At 34.0% G+C, this 16,136-nt stretch overlaps 1 protein-coding gene across 1 annotated transcript in view; it reads left to right on the forward strand.

Moving 5' to 3' along the window:
• The first annotated feature begins 1,406 nt into the window (after positions 1 to 1,406).
• The window catches only part of LOC105347935 (globin-5), a 30,072-nt gene continuing 15,342 nt past the window's right edge, over positions 1,407 to 16,136 (forward strand). The window contains exon 1 of the mRNA XM_011457190.4: positions 1,407 to 1,565. The gene's annotated coding sequence lies outside the window, so the exon portion shown is untranslated. The remainder of the gene's footprint in view (positions 1,566 to 16,136) is intronic.

The raw sequence follows: 16,136 nt of genomic DNA on the forward strand, positions 1-16,136 counted from the left end.
ACTGACCCGATTTACATTGAATTACACGTGTTTTATATCCTGAAAGAAAACAGATATCACTTAGGAACACTTTCGCTCTCAATACAACTCCCTCCAAACCTTCTTTAAATACAAAGTACAATACAAAGATCCACACGAGGGCTATTGGATATACAAGTGGTTCCAAACAAATCAATGGTGTGTGTTTTCATGATCTGGGGGCGAAGCAACGATTATCACTTTTGAAATGCTCTCTCTCTCTCTCTCTCTCTCTCTCTCTCTCTCTCTCTCTCTCTCTCTCTCTCTCTCTCTCTCTCTCTCTCTCTCTCTCTCTCTCTCTCTCTTAAATATTAGTTTTTTATTTAGAAGAAAAATATATTAACAATTCCATAGCGATCAAAAAGCAGATCGACGTGTGCCTTAATCGTTACATGTAGCAAATGAAACGAGGGCCAATCTTAAAGTAAGTATTACAAATTTTGTTCAAAAATGAATTGGAATCAGATCAAGATACCGTGATTTTTTTGATTTACTGTAGGTTAACCTTCCAATGGATAAGAATCTACCAGCTGTTAAAGGTCGGGGTCACCTCATTAAAAATCGTTTTCCTCCCAGCCATCCTCTTCTTCTTCCGGTACAAGCTGGATCATGCGCTCCGTGTATGTTCGGGGATCCTTTTCATAACGTTATATAAAATCTGATAGCATTTTGATTATCCAATTGTTAAATGTTTGACAATTTTAAAGCTGAATGGAGTAAATCGAATTATCCGGTGTCCGATCAAATATTTCTGATTGATTGTAAAATTCAGCAAACAGAAACTGAATTTCGTTTTTAATTTGATCAAAGAGGATGATAAACACAATTCTTTTGAGATAGCCGAGAAATATTTGATAAACCCTAAAATTGATTGGCTAAGTTTGCATTTTCTGGACGCTGCCCAAACTTGCATGTACCCATGCTTTCGCTTTTATCAGCATCTTCTCTTTAACCCATCTCGATAAATTTACCTTGAATGCAAAGTTACACACCTGGCTTCCAATACATACATGTACATTATTTTTGTCATTGAAAGTTTTTATTTAAAAAAAAAATCGATGATATTAAATAGCAATATTATTTTAAATGAAAAAAAAAAACCCTAGAGAAATAAGAGACAACAAACATATGCTGCGAAATATGGCTAATTGCTAAACATCTAGATAGTTGACAAAGGTTTAAGTAAATAGTTTCAAACCATTTGCTGTTTGAAAAATGAATTTTAATGGCGATTATGTGAAAAAAAGTGCCATTTTGATAGAATGTGTCCCGGTTTATAGATCGAGGCGGGTATCTTTTAAGTATGTATAGCGAAAGTATGAGGGTCTTTTTTTAAAAGCGTAGGCGGTACAAGGGCAATTTCAGATATAGCGATTTGAGAAGCAATCGATAGAGGGTAGAAACAGAGCGAAGTTGGAGAATTTCCGGATACAAGGTGTACGCTCGTGGAAGACGCTAAGCAGGTGCGAGAGCAGTGTTTACATCTCCGAGTGTTTATTCATGACAAGTGATGTCTTCCTTCGGACACTTATTTCCGGGATTTTGAGGTAAGCGGTTTACACATACGGTATTTTGTAAATTTTAGAAGTTCGTCTTTATTCTCTTGTCTTTACTTATGAATGCAAAAATATTTCCTGAATTAAAAAAAACATACAAACAAACTAGACGATTAAAAACATAATGTGCTTATGGTATTTTAACGCGGGTTTCAAAAATATCTTCTGCAGAATTTTTCGCAAATAATGAGGAATGAAAAAAAAAAACCCATAAAGCACTCTTTAGAATCCAAAAATCGCATCAAACTTTAAATAGTATCAATGATGGTATTTGCATTCGTATTTATTTGAAGAGCCTTTAAGCGGTGTCTCAATCTTTAAAACTATGTTGAAGTTGCATGTATGGTTCACCTTTGGAGCATTCAAGGAAGTTTATCACGTGTATATATGCATACAAATATTTGAGAGAGAACAATTTTATCTCATACAAACCAGAGAATGCGACTCTCCTCCGGCGAATATCGACGTGTGATTACTTTCAATCATTCACATACATGTAGCAAACTGATGTATGAGGTTGTTTCTTCTGGGCGGGAGAGGTATGTGAAGTATAATATCGAACAAGTGTACATGGTTTTGGCAAAATTAATCTTCAGCGTGTAAGTGAAAGAAATGTACATTTTGATTGGAGCTCTCTCTCTCTCTCTCTCTCTCTCTCTCTCTCTCTCTCTCCCTCTCTCTCTCAAATTCTTCTTCTTCTTCTTCTTCTTCTTCTTCTTCTTCTTCTTCTTCTTCTTCTTCTTCTTCTTCTTCTCGAAAAATCAAAGGTACACCCTTAGCTTGTAAAATTCATTATAAAATATAGTAAAATTACAAAATGCAAACATGCAGCGCTAGATTTCATCAGAACAACACAATAGATTTGTGTCGATTTATTATAGTTTGTTTGATGCGAGTTTCTAAAAATTGATTAAATGTATTATGACGAACCCTTGCTCTAATAGGCCGATTTAAAACGTCGTTATGAAGAAGACTAAAAGCATCGTGATGCAGTTTTGTCATGGTGACCCAAAGCTTCGTTTACGGGCGGATAAATCGGGCATGGTATTTTTTATTATTATGATAAAATGTGACAGCATGAGGATATCAATCAATGCAACTATTTGATTCTTTACGATTAAAACAAAATGCAGCCTCTCTCTCTCTCTCTCTCTCTCTCTCTCTCTCTCTCGTAAGACTTTGGTAATGAAACCTTATCATCAACTTTCCATACCGAGCTTTTGATGATTTGATTTAAATCCCCACAAAACTCTTAATCTAAGAGGTAGTTTGATCAGATAACGGAATTTAAAGCTAACTTTCTATCATAATCATTTATGCAAACACAAAAGCTATAATGTTAAGGCATGGAATAAAGGTTTGATATTTGACAACTTTAAATATTGAAAATTCGCTCGATTGTTTTGAAATTCAACGGGTTTGTTTAGTCCCATTAGATAATTAGATCTCTCTCTCTCTCTCTCTCTCTCTCTCTCTCTCTCTCTCTCTCTCTCTCTCTCTCTCTCTCTCTCCTCTATCTTTATAAGATTTTTGATATGCATCGATATCAATATTTATAGTCCTTTTTGCACAATAAAGGGCTTTTATTTTAAGAAGTAGTATTGATTGGAATGCAATTTGCTATTTTGGCATGAAGTACTGATATTGTCTCTAAAACAATATTCTGCAATAACGTTATCAAAAAAGGGTATATTTATTCTACGAAAATTGAACTTTAAAGTCTGATAACATCTCAAGTAGTATGCAAATGGAAATGCATTAGCAACTGAAATGAATGGTCAATAGATAATAGTGGCGATATTACCGCGATAAGCAAATAACTACATGTATACGAAGGAAATATATTTGTTATCTTTGAAAAGTAAATTTATCTAAGGTTGTAACAACGTCAACAAATAAATTTGTAGTCACTTCCGAGCGGAAATATTGTCCTCCATTCAAGTCAACGAAAAGATTTTTTGTCTTTATCTCTAAAACATTCAAAAAGAAAACCTGTTTTAAAAACCTCAAACATATAAGATTATGATCAATATCTGAGATGAATAAAAAATACAATGCACATGTTTTGACACCTATTCCCTTCACAATAGGCCTAACTTGAATGCAATAAGAAGCCTTGTTGGTCATCAGCATAATGCATTTACAATAATTGCATCACAATTGAAACAGGCATTACTGCAGCATGTCTAAATCTTAGAATTTAAACTCATGGCATGGGGGAATCAATGGTTTCGGCACCATCAAGATGTGATAGATAAAAAAGCTCTGACGATGTTTAAAGGAAATCGGTACATGTATTTAAGTGTTAAAAGTTTCGAAAGGTCAAAACACGCTGTTTGTTGCAAAAGAGACAATTTTACATCAATAATGGAGTATGGCGGATGATTGTAGTTAAACCACATGTTTATGTTATTTTTACACCTGCTGTTAATTATTTCTGTTTTTTTTTTATTTTGATTACAACTGGCGTGGTCCAAAACCTGGTCCAAATAACGACCAAATAACCGCTACTATCAAAGGGAGTGCTGGCGTATGGATGGTTATGTATAATCAATTCTGCTGGAAATAAGATGCCTAGAACAAAATAGTTTGATAGACATCTGCAACAGGCTTAAGCAAGCATTTACTGAATGGGTACAGCTTTAATACTGAGGATAAAACGCTACTGAATATGCGGCATTTGGAGGGGAAGATTTTTTTATAATAAAAATACATATCTGTGTTCAACATCACATCAATTAGATAGTGATTTAATCAATTAACGGTGTAGAAAAACTGATTAAATGATCCCCGTAAGGAAATGGGGCTCAAGATATTGCAATTTGGATCGTGGCTAATGGATTTTTTCTCTCTCCCTAGATATTCTTTATTCAGAGATGTGAATTGCATCTCGGAGATAAATTGACCCATGCAGTTTTAACCACTTTAATGGGATTTCAGTGTTTATTTTCGAGAACCGTGGATTAGGCCATAAACCCATATCTGTTTTGTCTCCTGGTGAAAAATACTCTAATTAGAGCTGACTTCACAACGTTGCGTTTGCAACGAGAAATAAAACGCTAAATTCATTTTAAATCCATTTTATGTCTCAAAGCAATTTGAATGAAATTGCAGGTCAAATTAATTTAAACGCTACCAAGAGTATAATATATATCAAGAACCCTGCTCATTTCCGTCCATGTTTTCTTAGCCGTTAACGTTGCATTAGTAGTTCAGTATGTCCGTAAAATCTTTAAAGGCAGTCGGTGCAATATCGATATTATTTGTCTCGTCAAAATAAACATGCAAGCTAATTTCCGTATTGTACTAAAAAGATAAGAAACTTGGTTAATCACGGAGAAGGATTTTTAACTTCAATGCTATGTTGATTTTTGACTTTTTATTAGATTTGTACTGTTGTTTAACTGACTTTCAAAATAAAAACAAGAAGGATATTTTTAAAATATCATTAGAATATGGCTACAAATATTGACATGTTGAAACTAGCAGCAGTTTGATTTGAAGTTGTTCAAGACAGTCGGTGCAATATTGATATTTGTCCAATCAAAGTAAACAACCTAACTAATTTTTGTGTAATAAAAAGAACAGGAATCAACAGAAATTAAAGTATCCTTTAGATACAATGAATGACAGGGCATCATAGAGTAGGAAAATATTAAAATATTAACAACTTATACGTCATGTCGAATCTGTATTTTATATTGGATTTTATCATCACTGTAGCGTAAATGACCTTCAAAACAATCTTCATGAATATAAATATATTAAGTTAATAAAGAAAAATCCTTGGGGTTCTTCCAATAAATACTGACGCGCCGAAACTCACAGCAGTTTGATTTGAAAACTGCAAAATGCCAAATTTATAAATTGCAGAAAAGCTGCTAAAAACTGACAAGAATTTGTATCTGGTATTTGTCAGAGAGAAGTATTTGTTCTGAGTCTTACTGGTACTTGAGAACCATTAATATTTACATAATTCTGTTATTGCATGTCTAACGGTATATCGTCGCTTAAGTAATTAACAAACATACAAAACACTACCAGGCACGGGGTATTAATGTGAACATGAAAATGCATGACGGATAATATAATCTATTGTTTTGTAATTGTCCAGCTCGCTTATGAGCTCAGAATTCTTATTGTAATAAACTTTTGGCACTATCCCAAAACCAAAAGCTTAAATTATAACTCGACGTACTTTTCTTCACCTATGGGTGACTCGATATAGGAAAGACGCAAAATTGTTTTACCATTGGGAAAATACAATACCCTTTTTTACCAATGAGAAAGGATATAATTGGAAAATCTGACATCTCTGATCAATTCTCAACTTAGAATAGAACCATTTTAACCTTGGACTTTCGGTTGGACGTTGCTATTTATTTCTTGCGTCAAAAAAAGTTAAAAATGACGCGGTTTAACAGTGTTTAAAGCAAAATGTGCACCGATTGCGTAGTATTAGCCCAAAAGCAAGACAAATCTTGTTGATTTCAAAGAGCCATGACTGAGTGGCAAGCAATGAAATAAACAGGCCTAAAATTGCTGTTTGGCACAACTACCCAAAGTCCAAGCTCTTGATAAAATGGTTCTAAATCCATGTTTTGTACACAGTACAATACAGACCCTTTAAATCTGTATTTTTAGCTATGTCTTTCCTTCAACATGGTGAAACTGATCGTGGATGAAATATAAAAACACCTCACGCTATATAAAAATCATTCTGTTATGATATAATGTAAATTAGATACGTTATTAACATCTGGTCATTCAAGCTCATGTGATTTCTCTATGTGAAAATACAGTAAACAGTTCTAATCAACATCAACGAATAATGGGATCCTTCCCCGAAAAATCCGACTTATTTAGAAAGAATACTGAGTAGACCATAACAACTTATAAACCCCCTCAAAGAGTAATAAAATAAAAACAGGGGAAACCAAGAAATATTGTGGTTTGATTAATATTCATGGGCATTAATTTTCGTGGATTAAGTGAAACTCGCAGTTTCAAGGATACGTTTGAGGTCGTTGCCAGTGATCCTATCAATACAATGAGCTGTTAGATTTTGCACTTGATAGTAAACACCAATTTTCTTGAATCAATATATCAACGAAATTGGCATTTAGCGCATATTGACAAAACCAATTTACTTAGTGTTTTGGGTTTTTTTTCTATTACAAAGGAATTTCTACTTTTAATTATCCTATTCCCAACAAAGTTCATGTTTTCAATTAATATATGGAAATATAATATCGGTCTGAGTAGGGCCCAATGTAGACATCCAAGTTCAATTAATCAAAAATCATACAAAGAAACATGTAACACATTGTATTGACCGTAGGACGAACAAGATGACCCCGGTCACTTGTACGAGTCCTAATTATTTTGATTCTTTTTGTCCCCTTTCTGATCTAAGCGTCTGGCCTGACCCTGGCCTTGATATGAACTGTATATACTACTGTACGTAAACTGAATCTATTTAGATATAGAATCAATAGCTATCTAATTTTACTGGCATTGCTCACACATATATACCGTCAAAACAAATTTGCTACATAGAGCATGCGTGCGTTCAGTTCCAAAAAAGGGCCACGACTCCTAGTCCTCTTACTGAACCCAGTCAAGTACTCAATTAAAATCTATACATGTAGGTCGAATACTGTAAAATGATTTATGTTTCTAAATAAAATTTTGTTCTCATCTCCCACCGGGGGAAGGATCATAAAAGAAGTTTAAAGATGGGGAAGTAGGGTGGTCATTGATGTTCAGGATAAGCGTGGCCTCGAAATTTATAGACACTTCTGTGGAAAGTTCCATCTTTTACATACAAGTAATTACCCTCATAATTTTAATCTTGACCAAAGATGATGATATATACTTCAATCAAAAAGTCAAACAAGAAGAAAGATATTTCAAAACCCTTTGAACTCAGATTTGTAGAAACAAACACTCGCAACTTCTATGGCATTTCCGGTAGAACCCGGAAGGTTTCTGCTACATGTAACAAACGAAAGGCCCGAGAAGTTACGATTTTATAGTGTGCCTCGGTCATGACCATTGGATGACCTATTACTCACGCAATGCTGATGTCAGGCACTCTCCAACAAATATGTTGAAATCTATACGCCACGCGCCTTCACTCTTTATAAACGTGATGATCATCTATGTATATGTCTCTTATTCTTTTACTCTGACTAATGTTACCCAGATTAATTGAACCGTACTTATGGTACTTATGATTAATATTACATCTAAAATTTGTCTTAATTGTCATAAAAGTATCTGTCTACCTTCCCTCTTCTCTACAAACCGTTGACGCAGAGTTTCATAATGGCTTATTTTGTACGTAGCAATGTATCAAGTTAGTGTAACAGTTGTAAAAAGCCTAGTTTAATACAGAGGCTCCCTAAACCTCTCTGTGCCGACTTTGTGTCTTATCTCACTCTCCGCAGCACTATCTGTCTCCGTGGCTGAGAGCCGGATACTCCGACAACTTGAATCAATTTGACCGAGATTTGAAGAGTTCGTAATAAGAATCATTTTCTAATATTCCTTTTATCTCCTCATGGATAATGATATAATCTTTTTTTCATAAACTTGAAAAAATGAAGATAATTAATATGGCTACTTTACGAGATACATTAGGTTTATTTTTATTTTAACAAATGCAACCTGTAAATGGCGCACAGTTTTCGAGTTCCGAAGTAGAGCAAAAATGATTCGTATATTACTCAATGATAAGTAAAACAGCAAAACTTGCGCCTTTCAAATATCGACATTCCCGTTTCAAAGAAACGGAGATTTCCGTTTTTTAATCAGGCATGTAACTATCTGGGTCCATCAACTATCTATTTTTGCGGAAAACCGACCTTTTTTCGTAAATTTATGTACATGATATGTAATAAAAATGTTTTTTTTAACGACTTAGCCCCTCAACTTTTTGTCAGAGTATTAAGAATATGAGGAAAGGTTACATGTAGATCAAATTTCTAGGTAATGATTCCCACCTCAAACCCCCCCTCCCCGGATTTTAGGATATTTTTTTTAAGGGTGAAAGGGGGTGGGTGGGTCTGGGACGCTTTAAAAATGAACGATGTTCCGTGCTTGTTTAGTTGTCTGCTCGTGAAAATGATGTTACACGAAATGACTGCTTTTTGTAACGTCTCAAGAACAGCCCGAGACAGACAACAGTTGACAAAAGGAAATTGACATGTTTCTCTGCCACGGTTCAAAATGAATTACTGTCAAAAAAGATTTCCTGTTTAATAACAGATCACATCATATTACGAGGCTCTCGGCGGCGAGAAATGAACTCCTTCAAGAGCTATATTACTGTGTGCGAAATGTCGACCACTCGCCCGTCAATTGTAAGATGCTCCAGCAAATTAGATAGGTCGAAAAGGTTATTTTCTGCACCAGACGCATGACATGCAAGATACCCCCCTCCCTTAGTCGATTCCCTCATAGACACAGTTCATGCTAACGTAGATGGATCAATCCCTCAAGTAATGTTGCTCTTTCTTAGACCATTTTTACTCCTCCACGTGCTACTTCGAATCGTTTCTTGGGATATAGCGTAATTACGTTATTTCAATCGTCGACGGTAAGTATGTATTTCAATTTTCATATCGTAACTCGATTAAGTGTATCGAGATGGGGTTTTACTTGAATCAATAGATTCACAATTTCTTCTGTCTAGATGCAAGATAATCAAACCGAAGTCTGAGCTAAGAGTCGAAATAAGTGGGAAAACTATTATGGGTTGCATGCACTGCTGCTATAAAAAATGGGATCAATAACCTTAACTTTGAGTATCACGACTTTTCTTTCTATGGAATTTTGTGTAGGTTAATATTTTGAAATTTTTGATGATATATGTAAGTTACATTTATAAAGTAATTGATCATTATATCGAACTTCTGAAAATTGTTTTTTTAATGTCTTTTCTTTAAATGACACAATTTACTGATTAGTGTTAGTTTACTTAAGCAATTTTGTAAAGATGTGACAGTTGGTGCAGGGGTTAGTTGGCGGTGAGTTGTTTTAAAAATCCTGCAAATTAGAGATAAAAACTTCAAATTCAAGATTAGCGGAAAATAATTAAACTTCTTTTTTGTGGGGGTTGAGGGTGCTCTCTTTCGCTACCGCACAGGCCTATGTAGGATTTGCATTTAACGTAATTCATTGCGCAGTAATGATGTACAGTGAATTCCAGACAACGCGAAAATTGGAAAATCGTTGTTTGTACATGTATGTTAAGTGGGCTATGTATTTCACAATAGCCTGTCAGAAGCTCATGAATAAATTTAGTTTCATACTGAGCAAAAGGAAAATGCAATGAATTTGGCGAGGGAGCCAGAGATGGGGGCAGATGTCTACCGTGCTCCAGCTGTTCAGTGCTATATAAAAAACTCCCATGTTCGTAAAACTGTTTTACGATTATAGATAGGTTAATGGTTGCTTTTATAGTGCTCCTGATGGGGGTGTTGCATGAAATGCAACGTTTCATTTTCATGGTATCAACAAAAAAAGAAAGGCTGAAAAGATCGTTCGAAGAGCGGAGACTGTGTGACTTTTTCTAATTTAATTTTAAAACATATCCTTCATTTTAAAAAGTATGAGTTAGATTTGTAATAAATGATAAATACGACAAATTTTCACTCGAATGACTAATAGGGCTTTTGTTATAAACCAATCTTACTATCATCAAATGAAACACATGCTTCCTTGTATTAAAGCAACGATGAATTTGTACTTATTACTTTTTTAAGTCGATTTGCTTTTTAACATTTGCCCAAACATTGGCCGGACTGGCCGTCAATTTATCGCCTTATAACTCTTTTGATCCCATTGTTTAGTTTTCGGTTTTATTGATTTAAAAAATAGATGTTTGTCTAATTAAGGATAATACATGTAGCAATTAAACCTAAATATATTTCTTCCAAAAAAAAAGCTTAGTTGTGTTTATATAGAAAAAAAATGGATTTATAACTCACTGCGGTGTTATGACGGATTAAAACGTATTTCATTCTACATGTGAATAATAGTGCTATTTTGGGTTTTATTTAAGGAATAGAGGACTGTTATGGGGATAAAAACACGAGTCATGATTCCTTATTACCAATATGTACATTTTAAAATCGTACTTATCATTAAAATCATAAACAATTACAAACCAATCACGTGATGCTTTGGACAAACCAATTTAAGGCCTCGTGCCAGTCATCGTTCTGTTGAACCATAGAACAAAATTTTATTTGAAGTTCATGATGGACACTTTTCAAGCGAAAAAGAAAAAAAGAGGACTTTTTTGTATTTAGTATTCTTATGTGGGGTTAGACAAGAATACAATTCAATCAATATAAAAGATTCGTAAAGAAATAATCAGAGGTCAAAACGAGGTTGCATTGATACCAGTCCAGATTTTAAAATATGCCCTTAAAGTGCAGCATCTGAGGTTCAGACCACAAACCACATTAACCACCACATAGATTTCAATTAACCAACACTAAACCAACAATAGCAACACTATTTCAGGAATTTCTTGGCTTTTCTTACTCTTTATTTTATCAATAAGACCGAAATAATAATGTTTTCATACACCATTCTAGCTGAACATGTATTATTCTTTAGATAACTAAGGTTATCGGGATGTCTGTTGGTAGCAGGAAGCAATGAGATAACCTTGATCCGCGTTCAAGTACAAGTATTACATGTAAATATTAGGCTCAAAGAGAGAAAGAGAGAGACGGAGGATTATGAAGGTGACGACATTTGTTTTACTTCCTGTCAAAAAACCTTTACTTTTAAAATCAAAACATCCTTATCAAACATATCTTCTAAAGAAAAAAACATTAATTCAGTCATGTTTTGACAGCATGGAAATAATAACTTCCGGAATAGAATTAGCAATATGGATTTTATCCTTCACCATTCATGTTACCAACATTCATTCCGTTCTTACTTCCGATGTATATTAATTTAGCTGTTACTCCAACTTACGCGGTTGCAATTGCCTTTCTTTCAATTCTGTTTTTCAACAGAGGGGCCTTTCTGGTCCAGTAATTGTTATCGATTTTGGTGTTATAGACAGAAAGATTTTGTAAATTCCATCTGAGCACCATTTTTTGTGCCAAGCGTCATTAATTGGAGGTTTTAGCTCTTTAGAACAACGGATTTCTTGCCAAAGTAAAGTCTTGGATCAATAGAAACTTAAAACTTACTGGTGATCTGCTAACTGAGGCATTTTATTGCACGTACAATTTTTATATTTTTTTTTTGTCAGCCAAGTAGACGCATATCTATATTGCATCGACGCAAGCATTTCGTTTTACATTATCATTACTTATCCATCCATCTTTTACTCTGAAAACAACTTGTTTTAGAACCATTTTAACATAGTTTGGACTTTCGGTAGTTGTGTCAAACAGCAATGTGACGTAGGTCTGTCTATTTCATTGCTGACCACTCAACCAAAGCTCTGTGAAATCAACAAGATTTGTCTGGCTTTTGAACTACGCAATCTGTGACGCAAGGGTCCTATCGAAAGTCCAAGGTCTTGTTAAAATGGGGGTGGGGGTGGGGGTTTCAATAAAGAATAGTTTTTATTATAATATTACTTTTCTTCAAACATCATCCGGGCTTTTTCATCCAGTTATAATTACAAGTCACGAAAGTGCTATTACTGATTCCATCTACTGACAGCTGTAACTTTACCATTAAGCTGTTGCCTTAATGGGATCAAAGAGAATGGTGGCTACTGTACTGATTTATATTGTCGGGTGATTATCTAAATAAAGGAAAGTGTTCGGGTCAAAGAATTGATCAAAACTATCCCCATCATTGAAACTTCCGGAAGAAGTGGGGATTACTCGTCTTCTCCGACCGGTTAGAATCGATTTCTTTCTTTCAACATATTTTGTACACTTGTTATTCCAAATTGAGACACGATCGGCTTCGTTTAGTTGTACGTCAAAACGACATTATTTTGAGTTTTCCTCATGTGTTCATATAAATCAATCAATACACCTTTGAACTTTAAATTTCTTTACTTTGGAATTAAAAATATATGGACTGGGGTTTTTTTTCAAGCAAAATTTAGTATGTCATGTGACAACTCCCGGTTTCTGACATTTATTTTTTACCTTGATACATGTAGCTCATCCCGGTATCCATGATTTGACTATAATTGTTAACATCAATTATATTCATTCGATTTCTAACATTTATCGACCAGCATTAAACTTGATGTCCATATCGACGATATCGTATACATAATGACGATATCGAAATCGATAATATTATGACGCACAATTGTTCATACCACTGTTTAAACCTTTGCTGATATACTGAAAATAGTATCGATGCTGAATCGATATCAATACGATATCGTCGATATGGTCGATAACTGGACAAATATAAGCTCTTAAATGTGTAATAATGTATTTATCTAGTATGTCAAACAATTATATTTATTGCATACAGAGGTGTCCAATATAATGTTCTTAATGAGCAAACTTCCGTTATCTATAATATACATGTATTCTGTTATATTTAACATTTATAACATGTTATATATGTTATATATAACATTTTAAGTATACGATTTGTTGATGATTAAAACTTATTATATAGATCCATTTATAATGTATAAATAAGATAACGTTGATATCGACGATATTAACATCAATGTCAGGTTTCTGAAGTGTACACCGTCGATTGGTTATATATAACATTTTAAGTATACGATTTGTTGATGATTAAAACTTATTATATAGATCCATTTATAATGTATAAATAAGATAACGTTGATATCGACGATATTAACATCAATGTCAGGTTTCTGAAGTGTACACCGTCGATTGGTAAAGTCAATTACACTGTAGCTTATAATGAATGTCGATATCGTATACGATATATCACTACTTTATTGTGTTTTGAACATAACTGGAGAAAAAGTAAATGATTTGTTTAAATGACCACTGAAGTAAATGCAAAAAATCCTTTTACCAGCGGCCTGATGTCATTTATGGCTGTAGAAGGAAATAACTCAAGCGGAAGTACGTTGTTTGAAGTAATTTATGAACAGGAAGTATATGTAGCAGAATAAACATGTTCTTAATTTTTCTTTTTTATAAAAAGTTACATGCATTTTTGTCAATCTTTAAAAAACATAACTTTTCTTTGGTTTGAGGATTTTCCCTATTTCTTATTGTCTGATTGATTAATTACATGTTTTATTATTTTGACTTACAAACATTCCTCTCACACTTGCATGTATATATCCATTCGATGTTCTACAATCCAAACAACTATGGGAATTACTGGCGTGATATTAAGTTGACGAAGATCGGCGATTTATGGACAATTTGTAAATGTCGGTACCCAATGAAACAAAAATTAATAGGGCAATCAGCCACAGAAGAGATAACATTAATTGCTAAATATTCAACGTGCTAGGACTCTCCTGGACTCTTCGGTATTTCTTTATCAATAAATCCAGAATAATAACTGGTGACATTTTCTTGTGAATTGTAAAAATGGTTGTTCGATTACGGCTACAGGAACCTTTGAACTTTTTATATGGGGGAGGGGGGCACCTGTATTTTTTGTCATGATAAACAATTTCACATCAATTTTAAACCCTGATAGTGAACATGTATTCCTAAATACATGTACCAATATACATAATATGTTGTAGCATATGTTGTTTTTTATCATTAAGAAATATGGACCCCTTGCGATTAACATCTACCATGCCAACTGTTCATAAATATATTGACCTTCTCATTAAGGAAAGTTTATTTCTTATTTGTGTTATTATAATGCATAATTCATTGATGAGTTTGCTTTTATGAAGAGAATTGGCAATTTTCTTTTACCATTTCTCAGTATAAATCTTAATTTGCTTTTTATGGAACAGCCATCAAGAGTCCACATAACTGTCATAATTTGATTAATGGACATAAAAAAGCATCCTAAATTAATTTTCTTGTCGTGTATTCTCAATAAGCTTATTTTCTCATTTATCATGCTGAAATATTGATGATATAGATATGCGTATTCGATCATCCAACCTCAGCTATGTCCCTTGAGACCACTGATCAAAATATGGTTTCGACTTTCCAAATCAAAATGCTAATAGTTGCACATTTCCAGTTCTATATGGTGACATATGTAACATAACAGTTTTATATGATATACATTTGCATTTGAAAATAGTTTTGTAAAAGAAAAAAAAAACCTGTCATTTCTTTGTGAACATTTTTCAATGTCAAAAGGTTCTATTTGACTGCAATGTCACAATGATTATTGCACCAGCTAATGGTTTGTCCGTTGCTTCAATTAGTAATATGAAGCACAGAAACTAAACGTTCATGTATTGAGATGATTGATATTTCTCAAAGGTAAAATTAAAGAATAAATAACAATGTCAAAAAGTAAACAGGAAAATGAACTGAGAAGCTCTTGTGTTTTACTGGATTTGATCACGTAATCAACCTAGTTCAATGCCAATCGAACAGGTTCTAATCTCCCTTCTAATGAAGAGAACATATTAAACCCATGCAGGCATTGGTGTTCTAATCTTGGTGACATAAGCATTTTTGTACCCTTTTTTTTAATTGACCAACTGAATATAATATTGACATAATAGTATATCCCTTAAAGTTTATATTTTTACTTACATTATTATAAATAGATAATACTATATTAAATATCAATAAAGTTTCTTTATTTTGATTATGTATGGAAGACATATTAGAAGTTAAGAACATGTTTTTAAAAGTTTTTATTATGTTTTATGTATATCAAAATTAAATTTGTCACGTGTTAAATTGTACGTGACACAATTTTGGCACAAAACGTGTAATCAACAACAAATTATGTCTTGGCTCGTCGTTCGGTTCAAAATTTCAACTCCGCGACCTAGCACGCTTCCTCAATAATATCCATTTCTCCCTCTTATTTTGATTGAAATGTTCAAAGCGAACATCAATGATTATGATTTCCACATCAGTGATAAATTGCAAAGCCATGCCCCATCAGAGCTCGCATATTGGTTGCTAAGGGAAAAAAAAGGGGAACATGGCACACCATTAATCATTTCAAGACATAGAAGATGCGATTCTCAATAACTCAATAAAATAACTCGTGCCGAAAAAATTAATTCACTTCATGCGCGGATCCAGAAAATTTTTCCAGGGGGGGGGTCCGAATGATAATTGCGTTTGCCAGGGGGGGGGGGGGGGGGGGTCCGAGGCATATTTTCGCGATAATTTTACTATGTAAATTTAATAAATTTTCATTTTCCAGGGGGGGGGGGGGGTCGGGACCCCCCCGACCCCCCCTCTAGATCCGCGCATGCACTTTCCAACAATGAAAAAACTAAAGGGACATTATAGTTTTAGATCATGTGACCTTCGACACACGTGATCAGCACGGGGTTTTTTTTACCACACGGTATGTTTCCTTTTCATGTGCATTTCATGTAATTTAAAAGATAGATGCTTTAAAGGCGTTTGTTTCGGATAACTCGAGTCTAACGCAAAGATTATGGTAAGT

Source organism: Magallana gigas, chromosome 6 (genome assembly GCF_963853765.1).
Source record: "Magallana gigas chromosome 6, xbMagGiga1.1, whole genome shotgun sequence".
Classification (NCBI taxonomy): Eukaryota; Metazoa; Mollusca; class Bivalvia; order Ostreida; family Ostreidae; genus Magallana; species Magallana gigas.